The 10,702-nt window shown below is 41.0% G+C and overlaps 1 pseudogene; it reads left to right on the plus strand.

The window, feature by feature from the left end:
* Positions 1 to 1,961: 1,961 nt before the first annotated feature.
* Positions 1,962 to 6,336, plus strand: LOC115790438 (extracellular calcium-sensing receptor-like; annotated as a pseudogene).
* The last annotated feature ends 4,366 nt before the right edge of the window (positions 6,337 to 10,702 follow it).

Raw genomic sequence — 10,702 nt, forward strand, 5'->3', positions numbered from 1 at the left:
GATGGAAATGCAAATTATGATGAACGCAGGGCCCACTACACCTGACAATGGGTATGACAATTGCATTCTGCTTCTTAACAGCAGTCATGGTACCTTTGGAAGGTCTGTGCAACCTATCAGAGAGATAGCAAAAATTTTAGGACTGGACAAAGCAAGAACCGAAAGGCCAGATAAGACTTTGGCAGAAAACATCTAAAACAGCCTGCCCAGTTCTTAAAAAATATTTGAACAGATAAAACCAAGTCAACTTGCAACAGAATCATAGGAAAAGAAAAGTATGGAGAAGGAAAGGTAAAACCTCATGAACCAATGCATCCCACCTTTTCTGTTAAGCATATTTGAGGCAATGTTATGGCATTGACATGTGTGACTTCTAATGGAACCAGGTCCCTCATTTTTATTGATGATATGACTGCTGATAGAAGTAGCAGGACCAATTTGATCTTATGGCTCTTTCTTCCACAGTCGATCACCCAACTAATTTAAACATAGCTATACTTCCCAATAGACTCCTCTGCACTCTGTCTGCATTCATAGGATATACCATTGCACATAATGTCTTCATTATCATCTTTCACATTAATCAGTGTGACACTAGTGGTTTTATATACTGGTCACAGTCCTGCTGACAATTGCTCTAAGGCAGAAATGTCCAAAGTCTGACCCATGGGCCAATCACTGCCTGAGCTCGGATTTTATATGGCCTGCCCATTTTGTCTAAAATTTGTTATTTTTGGGCCACCAGCACAAACAATGAACATTATTCTGCATGCAGATCCTCTTTTTAACTCATGGAGGCAGCATCGTGTAACAGATGTCTCCTACCTGCCATAAAACCTCAAAAAGAAGAAGTTGGGGTTTAGTTGGGGGTCATAGGTGACACAGAGGGCTCTGCTGGTGTAAGTTGCTGATTCCACACTAAACTGGCCAACTATCATGGCTAAAGCAAGTAAAAAAAAAAGAAAGTTGATGATGAAGTCTGCCACCTCCAGGAAATAAGGAAATTACAATTTCTTTGTTTCACTGAAAACTAAAATAACTGTCTGCCTGATTTGCCATGGGACCGTTGCCTTGTTTGAGGAACATAATGTGAAGAGACACTACGAGACAAAACCATGCTAATACATATGACAAACTATCAAACAGTGACCATGCTGAAAAGTGAAGCAACTCCAGGACTGCTGAGCCGAAATGGTATGCAGTGGTCATTGTATCCCTTGCTGGTGAGTTCAACAACCACTTTCAGAATTTTGCCACAATATTTTAATATCTGCAGGTTGCTCAGAGGTTCTGACTGAGACTTTCATTTATATGTCACAACCTTTCTGACACAGCTACACAGGCTTCGTTTAGATTCAGAGTCCAATCTAAGATTATGGTTTTGGCTTTTAGAGTTATGCATGGACAAGCACCAGTTTACATCTGTGAACTTTTACATTTTACATCCATACGTCCTCAGCAGGTCCCTGAGGTCATGTGATCAAGGCCTGCTGCTTGTGCTTCATATGAGGCTGAAAGCTAAGGAAACAGAGCTGTTGCAATAAAATTTAATTTACTTACTTAGTTATACTGTATGTTGGTTGAACAACAATATTCATTCTTTCTTTATTTTGACTGAAAAGTATAAATATGAAATTAACAAAACACAAAATGTGGGTTCTTGTTGACAACTTATTCACTGGCAGTGTTACTCAAGTAAAAAAATAGGTTCTTGTTGGCCACTCGTTCACATCGCAGTATTACATAAATCTTTCCTGGATACAATAGCAGTCTAACATGAAATGTATTTTAGGCCCTGCCCCTGCTCCTTCTTTTTCCCTAATGGGTGGTGTGTAAGTTTAATCAACACAGTTAAATAAAAGATGGCAGAGTCATAAAACCGAATGACTGTGCTCAGAAAATCAGAACGCCGTCATGTGGTTATTGTTACAAACCAGTTTCCTCTTGCTCATTTTGTTGTATTCCTACTTTTTTCTGCTGTCTCCTCTTCTCTGTTTCCCTCCTCTTGTCAGTTACAGGGACAATTTCATCTAATGGGATGCACAAGAGTGGAGATGTCATTCTGGGTGGACTGTTTCAAGTTCACTTTTTTTCAAGTGTTCCTGACCTGTCTTTTACCTCACAACCACAACAGCCTACTTGCCATGGGTAAGTATGTCAGGGAAAAAAAAGAAGAAAAAAAGGGAAACAGGTAGTCAACGCCAATATGAATATGTATTTTTTTTTATCTTAAGTAATTGCATTAATGTGCATTAATACCATTCAAAAGTAAATGCATGTATCTTGAACGAAGGATCTTCTTTGAAAATTTTCTCTCGAATTGTTGGTAATATTAGTAGTTTTGCAACATGTTATTCTGTTGTATCTTTCGATAATATATATATATATATTTTTGCTAGTTTTTATGACCTAGGATTTAGGCAGGCACAAACCATGGTCTTTGCTATTGATGAGATCAACAGAAACTCCAACCTACTACCTAATGTGACACTGGGATATACTCTGTATGATAACTGCATCAAACTTGGAATTGGTTTCCGTGCAGCATTGTCATTAGCCACTGGTCAAGAGGAGCAAATTATATTAGACGATACATGTGTTGGAAATCCTCCAGTCCTGGGGATTGTGGGTGATTCTTCCTCTACACATTCTATTGCAATCTCCACCATTTTAGGTTTGTACAGAGTACCCATGGTAAGTTTGAAGCCACTTTTAAAAAAACAAACAAACAAACAAAATAAAATCACTTAACATGAAAAAGTTAATACAAGACTTTGGATACTTGTCAAATAAACAGTCTGTTTGTTTCTGGAGCTTGAAAAAGGCGACTGGACTTCTTTTTGTTTCTTGAAGACGTTTCACCTCTCATCCGAAAGGCTTCTTCAGTTCTCAACCAAATGGTGGAGAGACCCAGGTATTTAAACCCCTATGGGCGTAGTCCCCTGGAGGTGGTTATGACCCTCTATTGATCATGTGCGTGAACACATGTGCCCAGAACAGAAGCCTTTCGGATGAGAGGTGAAACGTCTTCAAGAAACAAAAAGAAGTCCAGTCGCCTTTTTCAAGCTCCAGAGACTACTATGACCTGGATGACTGAGAATCTACACAGACAGTCTGTTTGTTTGTATTATTTTTTTCACAGGTGAGTTATTTTGCCACATGTTCCTGCCTGAGTGACCGTCAAAAGTATCCATCCTTCTTTAGGACGATTCCAAGTGATGCTTTCCAGGTGAAAATCACAAAAATTTAAAAAGAAAAATGAAGGTTTTGCAACAGAATTCACACAAACACACACACACACACACACACACACACACACACACACACACACACACACACACACACACACACACACACGAGTTTGACACTACTTTCTTTATGGTCTCAAAGAAAAAGGCTAAAGTGCAATGATTCTGACGTGGTGTGCTGTGGAAGATAATTATCAGATATTCCAGTGAAAGATTTTGAGTCTATGCACTTACCCTTCAAACTGTGTTCACTTAGGTACGTGCTATGGTTCAGATTCTAAAACACTTCGGCTGGACTTGGGTAGGTCTGCTCGTCAGTGATGATGATTATGGACTTCATGCAGCCAGATCATTACAATCTGAGCTCAGTCTGTGGGGTGAAGGTTGCCTGGCTTACGTCGAGGTTTTGCCCTGGGACAAAGACACAAATGAAATCAGGAGGATTGTGAACGTGATGAAAAAATCCACAGCTCGAGTTGTCATTGTCTTTGCACATCATAGTCGCATACTAATCCTTATGGAAGAGGTTTGGGTTTTAAACAATTTGATTATTACTAATTCTCAATCAGTCTACTGTGTTAAATATGTTTCATGTCTTTGTTTGAATGAGTGCAGAAAACTAATCATGTAGAATTAATTTGTAGGATGAGCATGTACTTTAATGGTATTATAATGTCACAAAACTAGTTGCTAGCTACAATATCACTTGGCATAATACAATGTACAGGTACTGAAGCAAAATGTAACAGGTCTGCAGTGGATGGCCAGTGAAGCTTGGACAGAAGCTACTGTGCTCCAAACACCTCAGCTTATGACATACCTGGGTGGTACACTGGGCATCGCCATTCGTCGAGGTGAAATACCAGGGCTCAGGGAATTCCTGTTACAAATACGTCCTGACCTACATCACAACAGTAACTATGGGAATAGCATGGTGAGAGTTTAACCTTTTATTATGATAGCTGCAAGAATATTTTTATTTCTTATAAAAACATTTTCAATATATTTCAGGTTAATCAGTTTTGGGAATTCACATTTCAGTGCAGATTTGCACCAGCTCCAGCAGGCTGGGTGGAAGGTGGAGGTGCACTATGCACTGGACAGGAAAATCTAGAAAATGTGAACAGTGACTTCTTGGACACTTCCAGCCTCAGGCCTGAGTACAATGTGTACAAAGCTGTGCATGCGCTGGCATATTCCCTTGATAACATGCTGCAGTGCAAGCCAGGAAAAGGGCCTTTCAGTGGGAACAGCTGTGCCACTTTGCAAACACTGGAACCCTGGCAGGTGTGATATCAGTTTACACTCCACCTATGACTACATTTTTTGCTATGTTATTGCATTCAGAAAAGAATTTAGGCTCTAGGATCCACTACAATGCCAAGACATTAAAAAAAAAAAAAAAAAAAAAAAGCGAAATAGATTTTCTTTACTCATTAGATCTAATTACATCGATCCCAGAGGTTAATGTAATTAGATCAGAAAGATCATTAACCTATGTATGTATACAGCATCACTGATTGTCACTTTTTTTTTAGTTAAAATTTAATGAATTTATATATGCAAGTATAATGTTTTACATTAGATTATAGAATACAGAGTGTCACTGTTTATGCTGTAAAAAGTAATGTATTTCTTATGCATCCCTTTTTAAACAGCTTGTTTATTACTTGGAAAGGGTGAACTTCACCACTCCATTCGGCGATCAAGTGTCATTTGATGAGAATGGTGATGTAGTGCCAATTTATGATGTGATGAACTGGTTGTGGCTCCCTGATGGAAGCAGTAAAGTTCAGAATGTGGGTGAGGTTAAGAGGTCAGCTTTCAAAGGTGAAGAACTCATACTTGATGAAGACAAAATCTTTTGGAACTTTGAATCCAAAAAGGTTATATATGGTTTTTCAGACTTTTACCTTTTGTACCATGTACAGTACATGTCATTCTAGCAGGTAATATTTAATTTTATCCCATAGGCACCTCGATCAGTATGCAGTGAGAGCTGTCGTCCTGGTACCCACATGGTTAGAAAGAAGGGGGAACCTGAATGCTGTTTTGACTGCATTCCTTGTTCTGAGGGAAAAGTCACTAATAGGAGCAGTAGGTGTTTCAGCATGGTATATTTCATTTCATATATATTAAATATAGTATGCATTTCACCATCTTCCCCCTTTCTGTCAGACTCCTTGGAGTGCACCAGCTGTCCAGAGGATTTTGGTCAAACCCCCAGCGTGACCACTGTGTACCTAAGAAGACAGAGTTCCTCTCCTACCATGATCCTCTGGGTATTTGTTTGACAGCAACCTCATTGCTGGGCACATTTATATGTGCTGTTGTTCTAGGGATCTTCATCTACCATCGGAAAACACCCATAATACGTGCCAATAATTCAGAACTTAGTTTCCAGCTATTGCTGTCACTTAAGTTGTGTTTCCTGTGTTCACTGCTGTTCATTGGACGACCCCGCCTGTGGACATGCCAACTCAGGCATGCAGCATTTGGGATCAGTTTTGTACTTTGTGTCTCGTGCATCTTGGTAAAAACCATGGTTGTTCTGGCTGTCTTCAAAGCCTCCAAGCCAGGAGGGGGAGCTAGTCTGAAGTGGTTTGGTACTATGCAGCAGAGAGGAACAGTTCTGGTTCTTACATCTATTCAGGCAGCCATCTGCACTGCCTGGCTTGTCTCTTCCTCTCCAGTTCCACATAAAAACACCCAATATCACAATGATAAGATAGTTTATGAGTGTGCAGTTGGGTCCACTGTTGGTTTTGCAGTCTTATTGGGTTATATTGGTTTGCTGGCTTTCCTCAGTTTTCTAATTGCATTCCTGGCAAGGAATCTTCCTCAAATTTTTAATGAGGCCAAGCTCATCACATTCAGCATGCTGATCTTCTGTGCTGTGTGGGTGGCCTTTGTTCCTGTTTATATCAGCTCACCAGGAAACCATGCAGATGCAGTGGAGGTATTTGCCATCCTGGCCTCAAGTTTTGGACTCTTGATCACACTGTTTGGACCCAAATGTTACATAATCTTGTTGAGACCAGAACTGAACACAAAAAAAGTTATAATAGGTCGTCGAATTGAATCATAAAAAGTTTTGCATATAGAGTAAAAAACTGCACAGTAAATAAATTAATAAAAGTTAAACAACTAAACTGGGAAAAAAAAACTTTCTGATAGCGCCATAATAATTGAGAACATATAAATACTGTTAGCTATTCTGCTTTTATGTGTATGCTTCATTTTGTTAATCAAAATGCCACTAAAATTTAAATCACTTTTTAAATGCTAGTATTGACTCTGGGAAACTTCATGGTGAAATATATCCTTATGCATAATTTAACTGTAAAAGACATAGACTGAATAAACCTTCTCTAAGCATTAAATATGGATTCATGCTGGAATCTTACTGTATGTCTGCTGGCCTCTCTGGAACTCGTGTACTGACAGACATATTGACTAGTGCTTATACTGGTTCCACATTACACAACAAAGTACATGAGTTTTACAGTGTCTAAAAGGGAACAGAAATGGTTAGTAACTTCAAAATATATAGCATTAATCCATAGTTTTTTATAGTATAAAATTTATACTATAAAAAACTATGGATTAATGCTGCAACGGGCTGCAACGATTCATCGATTAAATCATTTCTAAAAAATTACTGTGTACTGTGTCGATGCTTCGTTTAAACTCTGCAGCGCTCAGCTGTCTCGGTGTAAGCGGCACTCCTCACTAGTATTAGCAGCATTAGTGCACCATCGTCTTTTGGGTTTATTGGTGGCTGGCAAACCAACATAGAACTGCATTACCGCCACCTACTGGACTGGAGTGTGAATCACACACACACACACACACACACACATTCTAAAAAGCTCTCCGTCGCTGCGAAGGATTCCCTTTAACACAGAGTGGATCATCGCTAGAGTTGCCACCTGTCTCGTAAAATACAGAACCCCGTATGTTACGGGACTCCGTGGAATACGGCTCCGTACTTTACGGGACGGGTGGCAACTATCGCTGACGTGCATTTCCACGCCTCCACTGCTCTCTGTGTGTCTGTGTGTGTTGTGCTCGCTGAGAATTTCAGCTGTTATTTTATTTTTGTCCTGGGAGCCCCCCAGGACCGAGGGGCTCCGTCAAAATATATATTTTTTAATCCCTTATTAGTGACTAAATATAGACCTGCAGCAGAAACGTATTTTCGAGAATGCTTGTGAATACAAAGCATTACAACTTTACTCACACATGTGCCATAGCTCCCGCAGCCACTAGTTTTTCAAATCACTCATAGCAGGCAGCGATTTTAACTGCGCAAGCGCAAAGAGACGGTGAGTTCAAGTAGTGCAAAATGAAACGTTTTTCCAGCCTCCAAAACAGCAGCTTTTTCTTTTAGTAACCACGATTAAAATCTTTACTGGGAAACAGCTGGAGGTCCTTCATCAAGCACATAATCAGCAAGTGTTAATGTGAAGAAAAGAGAACTTAGTAGCTGCTCCATCCACCGCTGTTTGTTCACGCAGCGAAAAACTGCAGTACGGAAGTTAAAATATGCTGTTAATAAAAAAAGTATTTCTTATCCGATTACTCGATTAATCGATGGAATACTCGATTACTAAAATAATCGTTTTATGCAGCCCTAGTATAAATTAATTCTATTCAAAATTATTAGAATTATAATGTATATAAAGTATGCAAATATATATAACCAGATAACCATAAGTGAGTTTTGAAAGAAAAAAAAAAAGTTTTATTCTAATCCCATCTAATCCCACAATGCAACCCAAAATGGAGTGCAGGCTGATAATTTAATTTGGCTATAATTAATGGCCCACCAGTAAATAGTGCTCCCACCACTTATACTGCAAGTCACACTATACACTCCAACAGCTGCTGCGCAGGTCAAGACCTGTGCACTAACTAATTTTCTCACATTGCCAATGACACATTGATCAGTGGTCAGCGGATAAGAAGATTGGTCTGCACTTTTACTGTGACATTTATGCTAGCCTGACCCCAAAAAGTGGAATTTGAAAACAGATGGGAGGCAGAGGACCTGTTCGCTGACATCGGAGGCAAATCCCGGTCTCTTTTCCCCGCCTTTGATGTGCAAGGAAAAGAGTGAAATTGTGGGGCGGATGCGGGCGAAGATGCAGAGCGAGACCTGAACAGGTGATCTGACAGTGCATCACTGCATCACACACCAGGAAATGCTGCACAGCAAAGTCTTGAAGACAGAACATGTCATAAGCACCGTAACACAGACACTGAATTTTATAAGAGGCAAAGGTTTAAATCACTGGCAGTTTCAGTCTTTTCTGGAGGAAATACCTTCTGAATTTGGTAACCTTACTTTTCACAGAGGTGCGATGAGCTGCCTGAGGAAATTTTTCAGCTCATGGAAAGTAAGAAGGAAATGAAATAAGAGAGAAAATTAAATGGCTTCCTGTTTCTGGTTTCTGTATATCACATCAAAAAATAAATTTCTCATTTTCCATGATATTATTTTTGAAAAAAAATATTATGTATTTTTTAATGTGTTGAGGAAAAAGTTGCTGTATTATGGCCATTCAAATTCAAATGCTGATTAAAATATTTTGTAGTTTTAGACTGTTGAATAAAGGTTAATCATGCTTGACCCATGACTTAGACTGTATTTTATATTTTTGGCCATCTCTGTGACTTCACCTTAGCTAGAGTGCTCAGAGCCAGAGAGTCCCACCCCACCTGAGCCAGAGTGTCCAGAGCCAGAGTCCCGCACTGCCTAAGCCAGACTGTCCACAGCCAGATGGTCCCAAGCTGCCTGAACCTGAAACTAAGCTCAAGGGACCCCAGCTACCTGAAATTGAGCATGAGCCCATGGGTCCCAGGCTGCCTGAACCGAAGTGTGAGCCTCCAGAGGTATCCTGTCACAGTGTGATGTCACCTAGCCAAGCCACCAGAGCTGTCCTATCACCTCCTCCAACACCAGCCTCTGGAGGGTGTCCGTTGAGAAATCCCAGAGGGTCTTTTTCACTATCACTGGCTTTGTGTCATGCCACCAGAGGGTCTTTATCAGATATCTGCCAAACTACCTGTGAGACTTCTTTGCTGACTTCGGACACCTGCCAGGCCTCTGGAGCGTCTCTGCCACTGGCCACGTGGCCAGCCCCCCTGAACAGCTTCATCTTTGCTGCTGGCCACCCAGCCGGCCTCCAGGGCTTTGTCTTCGCTACTGGTTTTGCAGCCAGCTCGAGTTACTTTGTCCCAGCCATTTTCCTCCTGACTGGCTTCGTGTCTGTCATGACCCTCAGCCCCCAGACCTTGTCTCATGGCCTGGGCGGCCCCTAGAGTTGTTTTTGTTTTGAACTCTCCCTGGTGCTCCCTGTTTTCTTTTGTTTTTGAGTTTCACTTTGAATTATGCCTATCATCTGTGCATGCATGTGTGGCTTTGTTATCTACCACTATTCATTTAATAAAAGAAAGAATAAAAGAAAGAAAATGGCTCACTTGATATATCTGAATGCCCAGCTGTGCAGGCCATTCCACTTGAACAGATTGGGACTGCGCAGTTTGTTCCAGTGGCTTGGAAAGTGCAGTGGCAGATGGCTCTGAAGACTGACATGGAGGGGCTGCAGCAGTAGGCTTTGAAGACTGTGGCGGCGGAGTGGAAGTCACGTCCTATGACAACTGGTGCTGCTTTGCAGGGCATGCAGCCATCTGCCCTGATGACTGGGACTGCTTAGGAGGGCTCACTGCTGCTTTCTGAGGTTGAAGTTTCAGCTGGTCCCTGGCTGACCCACCCACGGAACAGCTATGGGTGCAGGAGCGGACTGGAATTTGGTCACTTTCACTCGGAGAACAGGAACAGGTGCAGGGTCAGACAGAGGCCTCACAACCCCTACCTGAGGAGCAGGTTTGGGTACAGGGTGCTTACGCACAGAGGAAGCTTCAAGAGAAGCAACAGTCTTTGAAGTACAGGTATAGAAAGAAGAAGAAGAAGAAGAAACAGCCTTTATTGTCCCACAGAGGGGAAATTTGGGTGTAACAGCAGCCGCAGTTATTATAAATATAAATAAAGATATAATAATTCACACTATTAAGAAAAGTCACATTGCACATATATTGCACATGGTCTTAGAGTCCACCTTAGCAGCACCAACAAGCCTTGTTATTTTGTGCTGAACAAACAAAAGTCAGTCTTTAACAAAGCTGGCTAAAAAACATAAGAGATAGTCTCTGACTGGGGAAGCTGAAGAACAGGCTGTCTGCAGTGGTGAGGATTTAAAATTATCCGGGAGCTGTGGTGGTGGAGGATGAGCCACCCGTAGTGAGATCGTGGAAACTATAAAGTCTTTTAAAAAAAGTCAGGCAACTGATCCACATTGTCCAGGTGGTCAGACACCACCTGAATTAGCTGGGTCCATATAGACTGCTTCTTTTCTGGGGTGAAGGAAACAAGCCATTGTCCATCTAAT

This window comes from Archocentrus centrarchus, chromosome 13 (assembly GCF_007364275.1).
Source record: "Archocentrus centrarchus isolate MPI-CPG fArcCen1 chromosome 13, fArcCen1, whole genome shotgun sequence".
Classification (NCBI taxonomy): Eukaryota; Metazoa; Chordata; class Actinopteri; order Cichliformes; family Cichlidae; genus Archocentrus; species Archocentrus centrarchus.